The sequence below is a fragment of the Manis pentadactyla genome, chromosome 10 (assembly GCF_030020395.1).
Source record: "Manis pentadactyla isolate mManPen7 chromosome 10, mManPen7.hap1, whole genome shotgun sequence".
NCBI lineage: Eukaryota > Metazoa > Chordata > Mammalia > Pholidota > Manidae > Manis > Manis pentadactyla.
In genome coordinates, this window is record NC_080028.1 from 75,903,619 (window position 1) to 75,925,836 (window position 22,218).

The window sequence follows — 22,218 nt, forward strand, 5'->3', positions numbered from 1 at the left end:
GTACCCAGTGCACTTTCTTCCTCTTCTCTACTCCCCACCTTTCTCCCTCAATATGTTCTCGTTTTCTGCTTTAAGGCTCTCTCCTAATATCTACTTTACCTTCCATTGGTTTTTCTACGTAAAAAATTGAGTCAGGAATTATTTTCCAGAATTAAGATGTTTTTTGAATAGTCATGACCCCTCCATGAAGCAACAGTACCATTTGACAGTGAACAGGTACGCCAGCCCAGGACAGCCACACACATTATGATGTTGAGAAGACTCCCAGCTTTATTACATTTCCCCGCAGATGCTCTGCATGACCCTCTTTCATAATGTAAAACAACATACAAACAAGTCTTCAAGGCAAGTTTTAAAAAAGTACAACTGAATTCTTACAAATTAATAATGAAGACTAAACATAAAAATATGTATTTACAGGAACTTGAGAGAACTACCCACCTCGCTGTAAGCATAAATGATATATTATGTAAATATAAGAGAAAAAAACACAGAAACCTCTCCTGCAAAATGGAAACAAAAACTTTATGTATGTATATGTAACAGTGACAATTGTTTATCACAAAACTTTGTAAGAACAGCATCTTTTCAAATCATGACTCTTTCAAAACTATTTAAAATAAGTGTGTAAGTAGAGAATATAAAAATAAATATAATTCTTCAGGTAACATGTTCAAAATAAACATTTACAAAATGTGTGCTGTTTTTGGCATATGATAGGCTATCTATTACAATCCTATGGCTCTAATTTCATCTTGTTAAAATAGTTCCCTCCCAATCTGAGTCTCTTAACCCAGTTTCAAATGGTTCTAGATTGTGGCAACCAAATGCATGAAAAACCAGGACCTCCAACTTCTACCTCAGGGGAGATTTGAATTAAACCATCTGAAAATTCAGGTAGTGCCTTAGGAAGGGACAGAATCTGGAAAAACTCTGGTTCCTTTTTATTCTCCACAGACTCCTGGGTACCTTCAGATCCCAGGAGCATGACATGACGTTCCATCTCATTCTAGAAGATTTTCCTCCCAGGAGGCCTCTCTCTTCCTCCCATCAGCATCTTGATTGATTTCCTGCTGAAAATTTGCATCTTCCCAGGGCTCAGTGATCTGGAGATAAGGAAAAAAGAGGATGTCAGATTTCAAGGAGGCAACTCTCCAGATATAAAGCTTATTCACGTTTTTGGGCAATTCTAGTTAATGTTTAGACCAACTTGTAAGTCCCGTTTGCTCTCTAATCCTTTATCCTAAACTCCAATTCATTTTCAGTTGTGATTCTTGGGCTTTGGTGACCCTGACTCCCAAAATTACTTAACATGCCTAAGGTCAGACCCAGCAGTCTGCATTCTAATAGGGACTCCAGGTGATTCTTCTCAGGGAGCACAGCACACTCGGAAAATGCTGCTTTAGACTTTTGCACACGTTGGTCCTTTTGGGCTCCTTAAAATCTGAACTTCTAACCATACCACAAACATCAGTAACATGTCCGTATCACGAACCATGAGACCAGATGCCTGAACCCCTAATCATAACCCTGGATCCTATGTTTGGCCACAATGCTTAGTCTTAAATTTGTCCTAGTCCTCGGGCTATTGTCTGAATGTTTGTGTCCCCCCAAATTCCTACGTTAAAATCCTGCCCCCTAAAAGTGAAGGTATTACAAGAGGTGGGGCCTTTGGGAGGTGATCAGGTCATAGGGGCCCTCATGAATGAGGTTAGCGCCCTTATAAACTCCAGGTTGCTGGCTGGCTTCTCCCACCACGTGAGGGCGTAGCAAGAGGTTGGCCGTCTGCATCCCAGAAGAGGGTCTTCCCCAGAACCTGGCCTTGCTGGCACCCTGATCTCGGAAGTGGAGTTGCAGAGTTGTCAGAAGTAAATGTCTGTGGTTCCTAAGCTACCCAGGCTGTGGTGCTTGGTTACAGCTGCCCGAGTGGACAAGATAGCTAGCTCATAAGATTCTAAACAAATCTTTGCTTAATCCTCTGCCCAGATCTATAACTCTATGTGTTGATTGCAGGAAGTCACGTTGAAGCTAGTGTTTCTTCAAACATCCCTGTTCTGACAAACTTCTCAGACCGTCAAGCTGTGGGGAAAGGTTTGCACAAGAGGGAACATGAGTCCATAAATGGTGAGCCTGGGGAAACAAATCAGGGAATGTGGCCGTGAGAGCTCGTTTAAAGCAGATAGATTAGCATGAAAAGAGAGCCAGGGGTAATTTATCTTTGATTATTGGATATGTAGACTGTTCCATCTGGTACCTTATTGTTAGACATTTACTTGGTTGTAAATAAATGCCCATAGTTGGTACGTGGGGGATGAAAGGGCAAAGATGAATTAAAAAGAGAGTCAAAACACAAGAAATGGAAAAAATTGCAAACACACTCATTTTTCCCAAGCATCAACATCTTGTCAAAGCCATTATTTGGGCCCAGTAGCCTAGGGTGAAATGACTTCAGCAAAAACCGTGCCTCTGTGATAAACTGGTTTCCCTGAGATCTGGCTCCCACACATTTCACCCAGGTCACACATAATATGTTTTGTTTCTCCATCACTTATAAATCTGGAGCTGAAAGTATAAATAGTAACAGCTGCCACTATATTCTGGATGCTTACTTGGTGCCAGTTATGGGATTAATTTACATATGCTCATTTAATTTTCAAAACAATCCAATGAGGAAACTGAGTAACAGGCTAATGACTAGGTAGCACCTAGAAAAAACTGGAGGGAGGTAGAATATGAACCAGGTATGATTCCACAGCTATGCTCTAAGTTTACTATGTAGGAATATATTTATAGAACAGTTAAATTTTTCTTGAATGTTTGTCCAGAGAAATCAAACCTTAGAAACCTCATCAAAGAGATTTCACAGACACTGACTTGCACAGATAAGGGGCACATTCCCTACAAACAGCTATTTTGGACAGGAAATGCTAAAATAATTTTCTCCAGGTGTTTAGAAACTCAGTTAATCTAATAAAAGCCTATAAAACTATTTTACATTCTTAATTCTGATAAAAAGCAATTCTTCAAATTAATGTGACTGTCAGCTTTATCTCCTTTTAAAATTATATTGAAAGTTTGGGCCTAGATCTTTGGACAATTTTTCTAATACATTATATAAAACTACATTTTAAAGCCACACACTTTAAAGATAGTTTAAGAGTGATTTAAAAATAGAATTCCATTTTGATTCTGCTAATGCAAGAAGGGTGTCTTCAAATGTTGTAAGTAAAAAAGTTTGGAGATTTATAACACAAATTAAGCAAGAACCAAATAAATCCTTGCGCAGTTTAATTCCATCATTTTTACTGAGCAGAATCTCAAACACCAGCTTGGGTACTAAAGTTATTTACATATTTTCTTCCTTAATCATACCCTTTTCAAAGGACATAAGAGTTCATTTAACAACCAGTTATTATTATCTTTGTTTCATTGCTATTTTTATTTGCCTTCCTTAATGAATGAATCATTTCAAAAGCACCATTTACAAGGTAATACTTGTTTCTACTATCTCTCCTGTAACAAATGCATTCTTTATCACTCTCCTCCTACATGTCTCTCCACCAAGTCACCACAGATATTATAAAATCAGAAAGAGATGAATGTCTTTAAGAATGCAGCTCTCTCATGTACAACTTCCAGGCTGTCATCAATAGACTATATCTATAAGTAACCATGACTTTGACACTAGCTACAATTCAGGAAACTAGTTATTGGTGAAATAGGAGAAATGAGAATCAAGAGAAAAATCTGTCAGGTCGTATTAGAATTTGTAAAGAAAAGCATGGGAAGAGTCACATACCCTTTAATTTAGTTAAGGCAGATTTCAGAGAGGTAGTCATGATTAATAATCACAGCTGATGCCAATAAAAGAAAAGGAAGTAGGTACTAAAGGAATCAGGATGGTAGCATAGGAACTCACTGGAGTGGCACACTATAAAAAACAACAGAACAGTGTGCTATCAAGACCAGAGAACAAGTTTTGAATCCAGCTCCACCACCTACTTAGATGCCAAGCAAATCACTCTCCTCTCTGAATATGTTTCCCCATCAGCAAAATGGGAATAACATTTCACATGAAGAGCTACTGTAGGGGGTTTGCTGCCTACTAAGCTCAGTATTTCTTTGCTGTTCTCAGGCTATACCCCATTAAGGGAGCACAAAATACTGTGTTCAAAAGTTACTTATTTTCCCTTGGTAGTTAGTTGCATTATCAATTTGGTACACAGGCTCATAGGTTTCAATTTGTATTCAATTAGGTCTTGCTTTCTTCCTATTTAAAATTTTTTGAAATATGTAAAACACACACGGTTCTCTTCCCATGTTATTACAGGAATATTCATTATGTAAGGTAAAAACTCTGGCCAATTTGGCCAAAATGTATATTCCAGGATGGTAATATTTATATTTATGACCTTAAACTACACAGTACTTATGATCAATTTTAAGATAGCTGCCTACATAGTACTATGTGCCAAGCCCTTTAGTACTTTATACAGTGAATGCTTTCATCCTCTAACAGACTTCTCCAGTATGTTGGCCAAGACCATACTGCCAGTAAGTGGAATAGGCAGAATCTGAACCCAGGCTCCAGAACCTTGCTCTTAGACACTTCATTATGTCTCCTGCACTCCAACTGATTACACATATGGTTAGGCCATATGGGGATTACGGAATTTAAACCATTTCTGACTTACCTAGAAAAAGATGTCATCTTAGGAAAATTATCATACTCTCTCATTATAAATATTTAAAAGACAGTAAGTGAACATGGACTAAGTTTCTCACAAATACTTGTTACTATTTAGATCAAATCAACTGCACTACCGATTCCTCTCATTCAATTAACATTTATTAAACACCTTCAGAAAGTAAAGTGAGTGAATTTACTCTTTTCCAAATCCCACTGAAATGACGTAACTATATATATAAAACTCTCTAACAGCATGGGAAAAATGACAAGGATATCAACAACAAAGCAGAATCACTAAGTAATTTTTGGAATGTATATAAGAGAACAGATTCACAGAAAAGGAATAAACGCCTCTGTAGCCTACAACAATAACAGGTCAAAAGTAAGTCCTCCTAGTTAGAGAACTGGAAGTTCTAAAAACTCAGTAAAAACTGCAGCTCAGAGAAACAGAAGCTGAGCACAGTAAAGGGCTATGGTTGGTATTTAATGGGATATCAGAAAAATCTGAACTGCACCAGTGTCTTTGATCATTTGGAATAGCTGATGACATCTGCACCTCAGACTTTTTCATCTGAGTACAAAACTGCTTGAATGGACAAGTTGGGGATTTGCCAAGAGGAAGGGCAGTAGAAAGTGATGTATAAGGGATACAATATTTTAACTTTAGGCTAACAGAGAGAACAAAAGCACTGGCCGACAACTTACAGACACAAAAAATAAAATAAATAGCAAAGGAGGAAAACCCATAATGTACCCACTTTCCTAGTAACTATGAAGATATTCACATTGAAGGAAATCAAATCTTAAATACAGGGTGGTCCACTTAAAGCAGAAATCTTTTACGAGCTACTGGTGTGATTCTAAATGGTTACTGGATGACAGCTACCTACTGGATTGTAGCTAAGTAGGCACATACTAGAAACAGTCTTCTAAAGCTCTGGGGATTAGTTCTATATCAGCATTTCAACACACGAGTTTGTCTTCTTATTCTAACCCACTGAATCTTACCTAGGAGTCCTAAAGGTGACTTAACGTGCTGATATATTACTGTCTATATGTTTTAAATAAGATTCCTTGTTATGGTTCCTAAGTAATTCATTACTTTTTTAAAAAATTTAAATTTAACTTCAAAGTAATTATTTTATGTACAGGACAAAATATGTAGTTTCTCATTTTATGCATCCTAATAAGCAAATGAATAGGATTTTAACATCATCTTCTAGGCTACCTGTGATTATCAATCATCCTTTACTTTTAGAATACTTGTCTACACTTAGTTACTGAGTTCAATTAATGAGGTTCAATTAATGACCTCATTGATACTTAGCCAGTTGGGGGAAAATCTACTCTTGGGGCTACTGACTATATCCATAATCCACCTAGCTAGAGTAAGAAGTTTGACAGAATGGTATTAGTTTAGTATAATGTCATCATTACTGGAAAATTCCCTGGTATATGTTACCTTTGATATGAAGAACAGCACTTGCATATAAACATTTGGATAGGTTGTCTGGTACTCTTTTCTCTTAGTGCAGTAGTGTGGAAGAAGGCAGCAATCCAGGTAAGTATACAGTGTATATGGTAAAAATGACACAGAGAACCAGGTCTAAAACAGTGATATACCTTAGTTTTAAAAAAAAGTCAGATTCCTTTCAGTGACTATATGATGGATAAATAAGCTCCATGCCCTCCTAAAAACATTATGTTCCATGTATCCAATGTGATGAAATGACTCTATTTTGTCCTTAACAACAATAGCTACCACGTGTACTGTGGTGTTTCAGATATATTAACTCTTACAGGTGCCTTGAAGGGTAGGAGGTATCCTCATTTATATCCTATATATAAAGATAAAGCTCAAAAAGGCCAACTAACATGTCCAGAACCACATGGCTGGTAAACGACACAGCCAGAATTGGAACTGAGTTCTGACTTCAACCCCCATATTCTTTTCATAACTTTCTTAATAAAATAATCTCTGAGAATTCATATATGTTCATTTTTAAACTAAATCAAGAGATGTGTGTGGGATTGATGGGGTTAATACATAATTCACATAAGGTAGAAATCAAATGCATAAGCACACATGACTTGATTGTTTTTCCCACACATTCTGTTGATGTGTAATCAAGGGCTGAGTGATGAGAACCAAAGCAGTTCTCATGGCTCGGAGCCGCCTTCACACAGTTTTGGTATCCTTGAGAAGCGTTGCGTCCTTGGGCTAGACTCAAGGCCGGAGAATGATGTTTGAGTTCATTGTAAGTTCATTTACTCAATAAATATGAGGAGTGCCTTTTCGGCATTGCTCTTGAGCTGTTACTCCTTGAGTCCCCTGGCTGGCCTTTCAAATCTTCGATATCTCATTGTGTCTCCTATCTTGTCCGTGGGTCAGAAGCAGGGAGGGGACTGACAAGTGGCTCCCGAACAGGGACGGTTGAATCTCAGAACAAAGACCATTGAGACTCAGAACGGCGACATTTGAAACCCAGAGCGGGGAAGCTCTGCTTGGGCGACCCTTGAAAAGCAGAGCAGACAGGCTCCGAAGATTTTCTATCCGGTAAGACTCCTGAGAAATCGTGTGTAGGGATAAGATCGAGACGTCAGGGACACTATAATGGGCCAAACTGAAACCAAAACAGCTAAACCAGAGGATTATTTAAAATTGCTCTGTGCCCTCCTAAAAACATCAGGAGTGAAAACTTCTAAAAGAGATTTTGCTCAGCTTTATAAATATATTAAGAAGCATTGTTATTGACTGCCACCACAGGTGACCCTTAAACAGACTGATTGGAATAATGTATTAAGAGACTTTAAAAAGGCTCACAGACAGGGGGATGTAATCCCTGTGCCTGTCTGGTCTTTATGTAATCTGATTGCTTTCGCCTTGCAGCCTTTGCAGACTCCCCCACTGTCTGAGACTAAATCTGATGCACAGGAACAAGAGAGAGAACTCTTCGATGATGTGGCAAAATCAAGTAAATGTTCCTCATCTCCACATTCTTTTGACTCCTCTTCATCGCCTCCCTCCTCAGACAGCGATGATGAAAGTCCTGTTCTATCTCTCTCATCATAAAAAATTCTCAGCCTCTGCCCCTGCAGTGTCTGCCTTTGTGGCAGGAATATGCAAAGCCTGGAGAGATGGTGATACAGATGCTTATTTGGCACCCTTAGCACCAGTTAACTTAACCCCTTTTGGGCCAGGTGAAGATGCCGATTTTCCACAAGGTGGAGTCAGAGCACTTTATATGCCTAATCCTTATAAGACATTAAAAGATTTCAAACTAGCCATTTCTACTTATGGCACTAATTCACCATACGTTGTGGGTCTCTTGAGAGGGTTAATGGAACAAGAAAGGATGATTCCTCATGATTGGGACTTATTAGCTAGTACCTGTTTAAGCTCTTTTGAATTTTTACAATTCAAAGCAGGGTGGTATGAGGAAGCAAAAGCACAAGCTTTGAGAAATCAGCATGCCAATCCTCTGATTCTTATAACTGCTGAACAACTGACAGGACAAGGAGATTGGCTGCAGTTAGAGAGACAAGCTGGGTATGAGGACACAGCAGTAACACAAGTACATCTGTATTGTCTGGAAGCTTGGGAAAAGATTAAAGCAGCTGGAAAGCCCACTTTACCGTTCAGTAAGCTTAAACAGGGACTTAATGAACCATATGTTGACTTTATTGCGAGATTACAAGATAATTTGAGAAGGACCATAGCCCATCCAGATTTAAGAGAAATGTTGTTGCAAATACTATCTTATGATAATGCTGATACAGAATGCCAAAGAGTTATTCAACCCTTAAAAGCTGCGGGAGCTGGAATGGAAGATTATATTAAGGCTTGTGCTCATGTGGGTTCTCCTACATATCAAGCTAACTTACTAGCAACCGCTACGAAGGGAAGGTCAAGGGTCAAGAGGAAATTTAAGAAATCTGAAATGTTTTGGCTGTGGCAAACAAAGACATATGAAAAGGAACTGCAGATCACAAAAGAGAGCAAAAGAGTTAAATGTCAAAAATAAACTGCCACCTGTTTGCCCAAAATGTAGAAAAGGGAGGCATTGGTCTAATGAGTGTTGTTCAAAATTTGATGAAGATGATAATCCTATCAATGAGTCTCAGTTTTTAACTTCCAACCGGGCCAGCCTCTGAGGCCCTAAAAAATAATACAGAGGCATCTTCCCCAGGTAAAAGAACATGGCATGGAAGGAGAGGAGCCAAGATGGCAGTGTGAGTAGGGCAGTGGAAATCTCCTCCCAAAACCATATATATTTTTGAAAATACAACAAATACAACTATTCCTAAAAGAGAGACCAGAAGATACAGTACAACAGCCAGGCTACATCTACCCCTGCGAGATCCCAGTGCCTCACAAAGGGGGTAAGATACAAGCTGCGGCCTGGCAGGACCCGAGCGCCCCTGACCCCAGCTCCCCGGCAGGAGGAGAGGAGTCAGAGTGGGAAGGGAAAGGGAACCCAGGACTACTAAATACCCAGCCCTAGTCATCCACACCGGGAGCGCAGACAGACAGTGCATGGTGTGTTGGATACTAGGGAAACAGAACAGTAAAACCTGCGAGCGGGTCCCCGCAGCTGGTGCCCCTGGGACAAAACAGTGCTTTTTGAAAGTCTTAAAGGGACAGGAGCCTCACAGCTGGACAGAAGCATCCCGGCACACTTAGCCCAGCCGCTGGGAATCCTGGGGAACTACGGGCGCTCTAACACCCTGGGTGGCACTGCAGCTCTGAGGCCCCTCATGGCGATAAACAGCCTCCCGCCAGTTCCCCCTCCGGCATGGCCCCTCCACAGCGGGGCAGCAGCCTGAGGGCAGCTACGCCCACAGCAGCCGCCCGGGCCACACTAAGAGGCCCTGTCAGCACGCAGCTGCCCAGCACAAAGCCAGTAAGGGAAGGCAACAGGCAAGCAAGAAGGGACTTTGTTCTCCCAGCTGACACACACGCCAACTGCCTACAACTACCTCTATTGCCATGAAAAGACAGAAGAATTTAATACAGACAAGAACATCCCAGATATCGCCTGAGAGGGAACCTGGGGATATAGATTTAACCAATCTTCCTGAAAAAGAATTCAAAATAAAGGTCATAACCATGCTGATGGAGTTGCAGAGAAAAATGCAAGACTTAATGGATAAAGTTGGGAGGGAGAATACAGAAATAAAACAATCTCTGGAAGGACTTAAAAGCAGAATGGACGAGATGCAAGAGGCCATTGATGGAATAGAAATCAGAGAACAGGAACGCAGAGAAGCGGACGCAGAGCGAGATAAAAGGATCTCCAGGAAAGAAAGAATATTAAGAGAACTGTGTGACCAATCCAAACAGAACAACATCTGCATTATAGGGGTACCAGAAGAAGAAGAGAGAACAAAAGGGATAGAAAGTATATTTGAAGAAATAATTGCTGAAAACTTCCCCAGACTGGGGGAGGAAATAGTCTCTCAGAACATGGAAGCCCACAGATCTCCCAACACAAGGGACCCAAGGAGGACAACACCAAGACACATAATAATTACAATGGCAAAGATTAAGGACAAGGACAGAGTATTAAAGGCAGCTAGAGAGAGAAAAAAGGTCACCTAAAAGGAAAACCCATCAGGCTATCAGACTTCTCAACAGAAACCTTACAGGCCAGAAGAGAATGGCATGATATATTTAATGCAATGAAACAGAAGGGCCTTGAACCAATAATACTGTATCCAGCACGATTATCATTTAAATATGAAGGAGGGATTAAACAATTCCCAGATAAGCAAAAGTTGAGGGAATTTGGCTCCCACAAACCTTCTCTACAGGGTATGCTAGAGGGACTGCTCTACTATGGAAGCACTCCTAAGGCTAAATAGATGTCAACAGAGAAAATAAGATCACAGCAAAGAAAGCAGACCAACCAAATACTAACTAAAGGCAAAAAATAAAATCAACTACTCACAAAAGCAGTCAAAGGAAACACAAAAGAGCACAAAATAAAACACCTAACATATAGAGAATGGAGGAGGAGTAAGAAAGGAGAGAAATAAAGAATCATCAGACTGTGTTTATAATAGCTTAATAAGAGAGTTAAGTTAGACAGTAAGATAGTAAAGAAGCTAACCTTGAACCTTTGGTAACCACGAACCTAAAGCCTGCAATGGCAATAAGTACATATCTTTCAATAATCACCCTAAATGTAAATGGACTGAATGCACCAATCAGAAGACACAGACTAACAGAATGGATAAAAAAGGAAGACCCATCTATATGCTGCTTACAAGAGACACCTCAAACCCAAAGACATGCACAGACTAAAAGTCAAGGGATGGAAAAAGATATTTCATGCAAACAACAGGGAGAAAAAAGCAGGTGTTGCAGTACTAGTATCAGAAAAAATAGACTTCAAAACAAAGAAAGTCACAAGAGATAAAGAAGGACATTACATAATGATAAAGGGATCAGTCCAACAAGAGGATATAACCATTATAAATATATATGCACCCAATACAGGAGCACCAACATATGTGAAACAAATACTAACTGAATTAAAGGAGGAAATACAATGCAATGCATTCATTTTAGGAGACTTCAACATACCACTCACTCCAAAGGACAGATCCACCAGACAGAAAAAAAGTAAGGACACAGAGGCACTAAACAACACACTAGAACAGATGGACCTAACAGACATCTATAATCTCTGCACCCAAAAGCAACAGGATACACATTCTTCTCAAGTTCACATGGAACATTCTCCAGAATAGACCACATATTAGGCCACAAACAGAGCCTCAGTAAATTCAAGATTGAAATTCTACCAATAAACTTCTCAGACCACAAAGGTATAAAACTAGAAATAAATTGTACAAAGAAAGCAAAAAGGCTCACAAACACATGGAGGCTTAACAACATACTCCTAAATAATCAATGGATCAACGACCAAATTAAAATAGAGATCAAGCAATATACGGAAAAAATGATAACAACACAAATCCCCAACTTCTGTGAGACGCAGCAAAAGCAGTTTTAAGAGGAAAGTATATAGCAATCCAGGCATATTTAAAGAAGGAAGAACAATCCCAAATGAATAGTCTAAAGTCACAATTATGGAAATTGGAAAAAGAAGGACAAATGAGACCTAAAAGCAAAAGGAGGGACATGATAAAGATCAGAGAAGAAATAAATAAAATAGAGAAGAATAAAACAGAAAAAAATCAATGAAACCAAGAGCTGGTACTTTGAGAAAATTAACAAAATAGATAAGCCCCCAGCTAGACTTATTAAGAGAAAAAGAAAATCAACACACATCAACAGAATCAGAAATGAGAAAGGAAAAATCACGATGGACCCCACAGAAATACAACGAATTATTAGAGAATACTATGAAAACCTATATGCTAACAAGCTGGAAAACCTAGAAGAAATGGACAACTTCCTAGAAAAATACAACCTTCCAAGACTGACCAAGGAAGAAACAGAAAATCTAAACAGACCAATTACCAGCAACTAAACTGAGGCAGTAATAAAAAAACTACACAAGAGCAAAACCCCCAGGCCAGATGGATTTACCGCAGAATTTTACAGACATACAGAAAAGACATAATACCCATTTTCTTTAAAGTTTTCCAAAAAACAAGAGGAGGGAATACTCCCAAACTCATTCTATGAAGCCAGCATCACCCTAATACCAAAACCAGGCAAAGATCCCACCAAAAAAGAAAATTAGAGACCAATATCCCTGATGAACATAGATGCAAAAATACTCAATAAAACATTAGCAAACCGAATTCAAAAATACATCAAGAGGATCATACACCATGATCAAGTGGGATTCATCTCAGGGATACAAGGATGGTACAACATTTGAAAATCCATCAACATCATCCACCACATAAACAAAAAGAAGGACAAAAATCACATGATCATCTCCATAGACGCTGAAAAAGCATTTGACAAAATTCAACATCCATACATGATAAAAACTCTCAACAAAACGGGTACAGAGGGCAAGTACCTCAACATAATAAAGGCCATATATGATAAACTGACAGCCAACATCATACTGAACAGTGAGAAGCTAAAAGCTTTTCCTCTAAGATTGGGAACAAGATAAGGATGCCCGCTCTACCCATTGTTATTCAACATAGTACTGGAGGTCCTAGCCACAGCAATTAGACAAAACAAAGAAATACAAGGAATCCAGGTTGGTAAAGAAGTCAAACTGTCACTATTTGTACATGACATGATATTGTACATAAAAAACCCTAGGACTCCACTCCAAAACTACTAGAACTAATATCTGAATTCAGCAAAGTTGCAGGATACAAAATTAATACACATAAATCTGTGGCTTTCCTATACAGTAACAATGAACTAATAGAAAGAGAAATCAGGAAAACAATTCCATTCACAATTGCATCAAGAAGAATAAAATACCTAGGAATAAACCTAACCAAGAAGTGAAAGACCTATACCATGAAAACTACAAGACACTCTTAAGAGAAATTAAAGAGGACACTAACAAATGGAAACTCATCCCATGCTCTTGGCTAGGAAGAATTAATATCGTCAAAATGGCCATCCTGCTCAAAGCAATCTACAGATTCAACGCAATCCCTATCAAATTATCAACAGCATTCTTCAACAAACTGGAACAAATAGTTCAAAAATTCATGTGGAAACACCAAAGACCCTGAATAGCCAAAGCAATTCTGAGAAGGATGAATAAAGGGGGGGGATCTCACTCCCCAACTTCAAGCTCTACTACAAAGCCTCAGTAATCAAGACAATTTGGTACTGGCACAAGAACAGAGCCACAGACCAGTGGAACAGAACAGAGACTCCAGACATTAACCCAAACATACATGGTCAATTAATATACAATAAAGGAGTCACGGACATAAAATGGGGAGATGACAGTCTCTTCAACAGGTGCTGTTGGCAAAACTGGACAGCTACATGTAAGAGAATGAAACTGGACCATTGTCTAACCCCATACACAAAAGTAAATTAGAAATGGATCAAAGACCCTGAATGTAAGTCATAAAACCATAAAACTCTTAGAAAAAAACATAGGCAAAAATCTCTTGGACATAAACATTAGTGAATTCTTCATGAACATATCTCCCCAGGCAAGGGAAACAAAAGCAAAAATGAACAAGTGGGACTATATCAAGATGAAAAGCTTCTGTACAGCAAAGGACACCATCAATAGAACAAAAAGGCATACTACAGTATGGGAGAATATATTCATAAATGACAGACCCGATAAAGGCTTGACATCCAAAATATATAAAGAGCTCACGCACCTCAACAAATATAAAGCAAATAATCCAATTAAAAAATGGGCACAGGAGCTGAACAGACAGTTTTCCAAAGAAGAAATTCAGATGGCCAACAGACACACGAAAAGATGTTCCAACATCAGAGAAACGCAAATTAAAACCACAATGAGGTATCACCTCACACAAGTAAGGATCGCCACCATCCAAAAGACAAACAACAAATGTTGGCAAGGTTGTAGAGAAAGGGGAACCCTCCTACACTGCTGGTGGGAATGTAAATTCATTCAACCATTGTGGAAAGCAATATGGAGGTTCCTGAAAAAGCTCAAAATAGAAATACCATTTGACCCAGGAATTCCACTTCTAGGAATTTTCCTAAGAATACAGCATCCCAGTTTGAAAAAGACAGATGCACCCCTATGTTTATCGCAGCACTATTTACAATAGCCAAAAATGGAAGCAACCTAAGTGTCCATCAGTAGATGAATGGATAAAGAAGATGTGGTACATATACACAATGGAATATTATTCAACCATAAGAAGAAAACAAATCCTACCATTTGCAACAACATGGATGGAGCTAGAGGGTATTATGCTCAGTGAAACAAGCCAGGCGGAGAAAGACAAGTACCAAATGATTTCCCTCATACGTAGAGTATAAGAACAAAGAAAAACTGAAGGAACAAAACAGCAGAATCACAGAACCCAAGAAAGGAGTAATAGTTAACAAAGGGAAAGGGACTGGGGAGGATGGGTGGGAAGGGAGGGATAAGGGCAGGGAAAAAGAAAAGAAAGAGGGCATTACGATTAGCATGTATAGTGCGTGGGGGGCACGGGGAGGGCTGCGCAACACAGAGAAGACAAGTAGTGATTCTACAGCATCTTACTACGCTGACGGACAGTGACTGCAATGGGGTTTGTGGGGGGGGCTTGGTGAAGGGGGGAGCCTAGTAAACATAATGTTCTTCATGTAATTGTAGATTAATGATTAAAAAAAAAAAAAAACACTAGAGGGGAAATATGAAAAACACTTAGGGTTCTATAATCAGTTTACATACTATCAAAGATGAAAAATAATCAACAATATAAATGTCTAGAAACAACAAATTTCAACAGCTATTTTCTTTTACAAATCAATCTCCTTAAAAACCTAGTATCTTTGAATGTAATCTCAAAACGCACTTACGAGCCTGTGGATTCTGAAAAGCAACAGCTTTGTCGATCCTTAGCTGAGACTGAATAGCAGCTACTTCCCAACGACGAAATTCTGGTGCCGTGGTAACATTGAGAAGGAACTCCATTAGGATATCACTGCAGAAAACATGAAGGTAAGAGCTGCGAGTCAAAAATTTTAAACCAATATCCATTCCACATAACTGTAATGCTCTCAATATTAAACTTTAGGCTGTACTATAAGCACAGTGTCCTAAGCAGTTGTAAATTATAATCCAAAACCAAAGTGAGAGATCAGTCTGCCACATTAAAAAGGACCAGAACTCAGCAGTTTAGCGTTTCTCTAAAAGCAGATGCCCTCATCACATGCAGGTACTTACATATCATCCCGCAGGCATTCCACAGTGTAAGCCATGTTTTCCCTTGTTGAAGTCACACTGAATCAGAAATAAATTACAGTGAATTGTCTAAATCGGAAGAACAAGTTTCCTTTATATCTTTGTTAAATCAACTGATTCCTTTGGGAAAAATTATTCTGAAGTATAAAAAAGTATAATAAAAACAAAAATAAACATTCATCAACAAAATTTTAAAAATATTTTTTAAAATTTTTAAATAAAAAGCAAATAATTCTACCTTAAAAAGGAAGGAAATCCTTTTTACACATGGATGAATTTTGAAGACGTTATGCTAAGGGATGTCAGACATAAAAGGATAGATATTGTACGATTCCACCCGAGATACCTGGAGTAGTCAAATTCATATAGACAGAACATGGAGTGGTTGCCAGGTGCCAGACGAGGAAGGGAATGGGGAGTTACTGTTTAACAGCTACAGAGTTTTAGCTGGGGAAGATGAAAACATTCTAGAGATGGATGGTGATGGCTGCATACTGCCACTAACACCTAGAACTGTACACTTAAAAGTGGTGAATTTTATGTTATGTACATTTTACCACAATTTAACAAAATGGCAACTAAAGTTGAAGATTTGTCTCCTTCCCAGGCTAATGCCTTTACTCTCTTCCACTCTAGAGACAACATAATTATAAGCATTACATATTATTACTTTATTTAAAAAATTACAAATGCTCATACCTTAAAAATATCTTAGAACTTGTTCTTCCACAGAACATTTTGTTCTTAAGCCTGCTACACTGATACTTAGATCTAGTTTATTCCTTAACTGCTGTGTAGTAGTCCCATCATATGACTGTATCCATTTTCCCTCAAGACGGGCATTTAAATTGTTTCCAGTCTTTATATCAGCTTTGTACACATAGATTAGAAACTGCTAAGTTATAGAATATGCTCATTTTCAGTATTACTCCTTGATTCTTTTCTAAGTAGTTTACTGAAGTATCCTCCCACTGGCAATGTGAGACATTCTCCATCTCCCTTAACACTGCCAACATGATATAGAAAAAAAATCTAATGGGTGTGGATCTGCTGATTATAAGTAAAGATGTGTTTCTGGCTTCCTCTTCTGGGAATTGCCTATTCCTAACCTTTGTCCACTCATTTTCTCTTTGTTTTGTTCCTAATTTGTACTTTATTTTTCCAAATATTCCTCTCCATGTTATGTATATTACAAATATGTACTTCGTGTCAAAGTTTTACTTTAAGGCATGAGATGTTTTACATTTTGATATAGTCAAATTCATCAATCTTTTCTTTCTTGTGCCTTACTTTAAGAAACCCTTAACCACCTTTGTAAAAGAAAATTCCCTTATAATTGAGTATTCTCTGGTGTTTTCACTCTTTATTTCCTACTAGTAATTTTCAACAAACCTTAATTTACCACCAACTGCTTCAATTCCTCAGGTTATCTTGAAAGATGAAGCTCCTTTTGTAGTCTGGAAAAAGAATAACAATAGTTTTTAGTAGCTTTTTAATGATGAGTTTGCCAAACATCACACTGAATCAAAATCTCATGTCTAATTGTCATTAGATTCAAGAGGGGACTTTACCCAAATAGTGGGTCTTTCTTAGTTTCAGAATTACAAAACAAAGTGCACCAAAAAAACTTAAGTATATATTTTTATATAAAGTATGTTTAAGTAAATATTCCATTAAAAAATACAAATGTACTGGATTCACCAGTTTATTCTGAAAGAGATTTGCATATAAGAAAGTGTTAATTTCTTTCAATTTATGGCAGTTTTTTTTTAGAATTCAATTTTTTTTTTACTGGTTTCTTATACTCTAGAACTAACATTCAGATGGACATGAATTTAATGCTGCTCTGTGGCAAATATTCTGTGTTTTTTCACCTATTAGGTGACTGCACTGGTAACAACAAACTCACGCTCACCCAGAACCTGTGAATGTGACCTTCTTTGGGAATAATCTTTGCAAATACTAATATTTAAAATGAGGTCATACTGGATTAGAGTAGGCCCTACAGCTAACGTGACTGGAAATATCAAATAAGAGGAAAACCTGGACACAGAGACACAGAGAGAAGGCCATGTGACAAAAGAGGCAGAGGTCAGAGCGGCAGAGCTATAAGCCAGGGAATACGAAACACTGCCGGCAACCATCAGAAGCTAAGAAGGGACAAGGGAAGTCTTCCTAGAGCCCTGAGAGGAAGCATGGCTCTACTGACATCCTGACTTGGACTTCTATTCTCTAGGATTGTGAGAGGATAAATTTCTGTTGTTTAAGTTGCTCAGCTTGTAGCACAGGCATACCTCACTTACTGCACATCATAGATATTATATTTTTACAAATTGAAGGTTTGTGGCAACCCTGCATCAATCAAGTCTTACAGGGCCATTTTCCAATAGTATTTACTCACTCTGTGTCTCCTGGTCTCACCTTAATTCTTGCAATATTTCAATTTTTAATTTTTTGTTATGGTGATCTATGATTATGACCTGCTGAAAGCTCAGATGATGGTTAGCGATTTTTAGTAAAAAAGTATTTTTAAATTAGGATATGCACATTGTTTTTTCAGACACAATGCTATTACACACTTAACAGACTACAGTATAGTATATGTACTGGGAAACCAAAAAATTCATTTGACTCACGATAAAGCGGTATCTCCAGGGTATGCCTGTAATTTGTCATGGCAGCTCCAAGAAACTAATACTCAGATGTTGACTTTAGTTTTCTTTTCTGTAGGACCAAGATACCACAGCATTTCTAAACATAGTGAGGTAGTACAGATGCTTACCAAACTGGATGCAAGACGAAGCATATGAGAGGTTCCCAAATTATTGGAGTCCTCGTATCTACTGCCTGCTTTAATGAACAAACCAATTCTTGACAAAGAAGCATAGTTTTCCAGAGAAGCAATCACTAAGCCGTTTGGTAATCTGGTAAACTATATTTAAAATAAAATAGAGATGTGATTAATGTCTTTACTACTACCAAGGACAGAAAGGTATGTATGGGTTCCAGTGAGCAGCTCAGTGGGACTAACCTCAATGTCCTGAGGATGTGCAGGTGCTCCTGAAGGGGCAACCGTGGCTTTAATTTGGGAGCAACTTTGAGGGAATAAAATCTCTAAACACAAAAAAGACAGGTTACACTTAATTCTCAAAAGAACAATACATACTATACACATCACTTAATAGATTTTAGCATTACTGATTCTCTTATCTGCTCAGTCTCATCTTTTTAGTGTATCTCCAATTGCAATGACTTCACCTCCTTCTTTTAGTAACCTTTAAAGAAAGGCAAAGCCTACCAAGAAAAATTTTTTCAAGCCCCCAGTATTTCCCATAGTATCTGCACTCTCTTGTAAGCTACACTGAGACAATACAACCAGGGATTTTACCTTCTCTGACTAATGCAAAGTTGCATTATCCTGAGATTTAAAATAGCTTCATTCACAGCAGATTCTTGATTATGGAGAATCTGGAAGTCATTGGAAGGGTAACAGGGTCCTCTTAAATGTCCAATAATGGGTTCAAAATGTGTAACTTTACTTTTGGGGTGTGTGTGTGTGTGAAAATGATGCCACAGAATTCATTTTGATTGTGCCTAAAGTTCATGAGATTACTCGTGGAGATGTTAAGAGTTAATTGAGCTTGGTACTTCCAAGATGGTGAGGAACCCCCCTCAGAGGCTGCAGTGCCCCTAAGTCTGTGGAGACCAGCAGGGCTGTTTGTTGTGCATTCAGATCAGTGCTGTACTGAGCTGGTTTCTAGTTCTTACTGCTGTTAGTACGTTTTAATTATAGATAACAATCAGCTTTGCTTTATCATCATCAATTTCATCTTTTGCTAGGTGTGGTATTTGCAACCCTACTTGTGACTTTAGCTTTTGACCTGCTAAAAAGTACAATTTAGATATGTGGGTATAGCGGCTCAAGTATGAATACTCATTAGTTCCACTGCCACGGGAAATTTAGGTGATTTCCCTTCAAATGTGCCTCAACAGTAACAGTTTATTGGTTATGTGCTTCCTGTAATTTGTCCCACTCAAACCAGCTGCAAAATTATCCTAATAACTGTCAATTACTAGGTTATTTAATATTTAATAAAATATGCATAAATTTCTTATGGGAACTAAGTGTTATAATTAGAAACATGAACAACTGCTTTCAAGTTTACTGCAATTTTTTTACATTGGTCCTCTCCTGTTGTCTTTGAGTCTTTTTTTCTACTGCAAGGTGGGGATGGATGGAATTGAGGAAATTTTGCCATCTTTTGCCAGTCTAACTGGGCTTCTCTCAAAGGTTATTAACCATTACTTTGTCCAGGTGGGCCAGGAAGGGCAAGACAATTACAGCCTAAATCACAGTCATTTGTATCATCCACAGCGTATCTATTTCAACATTAAGTACAGGTAAACTCCATTCCCTGTTCTGTACCTCCCTCTGGCAGGTTACTAGGTAACCTATCGGCATTTGGGACGTTTTTGTAGGGGGCTGTCTTTATGCGCTGCATGATGTTTAGCAACACCCCCACCCCTCCAAGTTGTTATAACCAAAAATGTCTACAGATAGCGCCAACTATCCCCTGGGGGATAAACTGGTCTACCTGAGATTTTTAAGTGTTCCCCATCTCCCTCTGATCAACACCACTCCACGAGAACATACGCTGACATCTACAGCATTTCCCCGAAGTGGCAGCTATGTTTGTTTCACTTGGGCTTGAAGGAGGAGCCTTAAGTAGTTCTTGAGAGCACACCGAGACCCCCTAGAGGAACAAGTGATCGAGAAAGCACACATTATTCTGCGAGGTCACCGTTATAATAATCAAGTTCCAGACATAGTGGTAAGGGTTACTATACAGGCCTTAGCTCATTTCTTATAATTTTGATCATAAGCCCACTTAAGCGTTGGGGAAACTAACGGCCCCAGAAGCATAGGACGCAGCGGATGGGCTAAGAGTTGAGGGCTAGGTCCGGCGGCCCCCTCCTCGCGATCGCTTCGGAACCCAAGTGCAGCAGTGACCTTCAGAGGTCTCTCCACCTAGCCGCCTCACCTCCGCTCTCAAGCCCTTTCCATCTATTCAGGTTTTCCGGTGTTCGGCTTCTTCCGTTCAGAGCACGAGAGGGGCCTCCAGAGCCCGACCCACCCAGCCAGCAGCCGCCCGCTTGGCCCGCAGGGTTCAGCTTAAGGGCAGCCCCAAGGCGAAGGCCCGGGGACGCCAAGCCAGGCGCCTCCGGTACGTATCAGCCGGCTCACAAACGGCTCCCCAACACTTCCCCAAGCCCGCCGGCTGTGCTCACCGAGAAGGACCCAACTCTGGTTAACAGCTCCATCGCTCAAGGTTGCTCCGACCCACGGTCAAAGCCCGCTAAAAAGTAAGCGAGACGGTGGCCGACGACAGTTTCCCAGCTTTCCCCGCGACACGCTTTCCCACACGCCCTACGTGAAGGGACTCTCTATACGGACCGCACTCTACTGCTCCCTGGAGGAGGTTGGACCAATCCAATTCCTCCGAGATGCAGAATAGGGAGACGCATTATTTCATAAGCAAATATTCATTGAGTAAATTAGCTTACCCCTTTTTGGTTTCTATTCCTGGCTTGGAGAGTCACTCTGTCATCTTCTGACAGTGTCCATGACAGCCCATTGCAACTCCCCCGCCACTGTGGATTCTCCCGATCCGAACCGTCAAATGACACAGCCCCTTTTCCCGGGATTCCTGCCGCAGTTTCCGGCCTCGCTCGTCCTCGGAAGCCAGCGACTCTAGGAGGGAGCCGATCCTATCGACCTCTCCGTGGAGAGGTGGGCTTTGAAAGCCGGGACTGATTGCCTTTCGCTTGAAGCCCACTCTGGGTCTCTGCTCTCTGGAATTTATTTGTAGTCTGAAGTTACGTAGAAAATAAAACTAACCATAGTTCTTTTACTTAACTGTTTGCAGTAGGGTGTGTGTGTGTGCGTGTGAGAGAATTGCATACTTGAAATTTGCTGAGAGTAGCTCTAAAGTTCTCACCACACAATAACAAAATATAATTTTGTGAGGTTATGGATGTTATTATTATGGCAATCATTTCACAAATCGCATTTTCTCTTTTTAACTTACACAATGTTACATGTCAATTATAGCTCAGTAAAGCTGGGGGTGGGAAAAGGATTTTCTGTTCGGGTCTCTTGGGATTCCATATGAATTTTAGAATAGATTTTTCTACACCTTTCTCCTGCCCCCAAAATTGGAATTTTGAGACGAACTGGCTGAATCTGTTGGGGAGTATTGACATCTTAACAGTTTTAAGTCTGCCAGTCCATGAACACACAATGTCTACTTATTTGTCTAATTTCTTTCAGCAACATTTTGTCGTTTTCAGCATGTCTTATTCTTCAGTTACAACATGGCCCACACATCAAAAACACAACTGCAATCCCCCCCCAAAAAATTATGTTCAAAATGTGGTAGGACCTGAAACATAATTCCTGATATTGGCTACATAAATAACAAAATCCTAAATTTATTACGTATTTTTGCAACATTGCAAAATTTCCTAGTAAACTTTCAGCTACGAGTAAGACTGCCATCTTGTGGTCAGATATTCCACTTCCACATCATATCATGCCCATTGAAAGACATTCACTGCTGCTTTTATGTGGAGGGTGCGTGTTGAGCGCGTAGTTGGGATGGGACGCCATTATTAATACGC

General features: G+C 39.3%; 1 long non-coding RNA gene across 5 annotated transcripts; it reads right to left on the minus strand.

The window, feature by feature from the left end:
- Nucleotides 1-244: 244 nt before the first annotated feature.
- Nucleotides 245-20,955, minus strand: LOC118928120 (uncharacterized). Of its 5 annotated transcripts, XR_008992133.1 has the most exons (9): nt 20,827-20,934; nt 20,133-20,291; nt 18,569-18,651; nt 18,320-18,469; nt 16,930-16,994; nt 15,520-15,576; nt 15,153-15,277; nt 6,153-6,313; nt 245-1,106 (listed from the first exon to the last, which is right to left on the minus strand). It is a non-coding gene; the product is annotated as an uncharacterized LOC118928120 (long non-coding RNA). The 5 variants fall into 5 exon arrangements; XR_005031116.2 differs by lacking the exon at nt 20,133-20,291 and having other exon boundaries at nt 20,827-20,955; XR_008992132.1 differs by lacking the exon at nt 20,133-20,291 and having other exon boundaries at nt 20,580-20,938.
- Between the last annotated feature and the right edge of the window lie 1,263 nt (nt 20,956-22,218).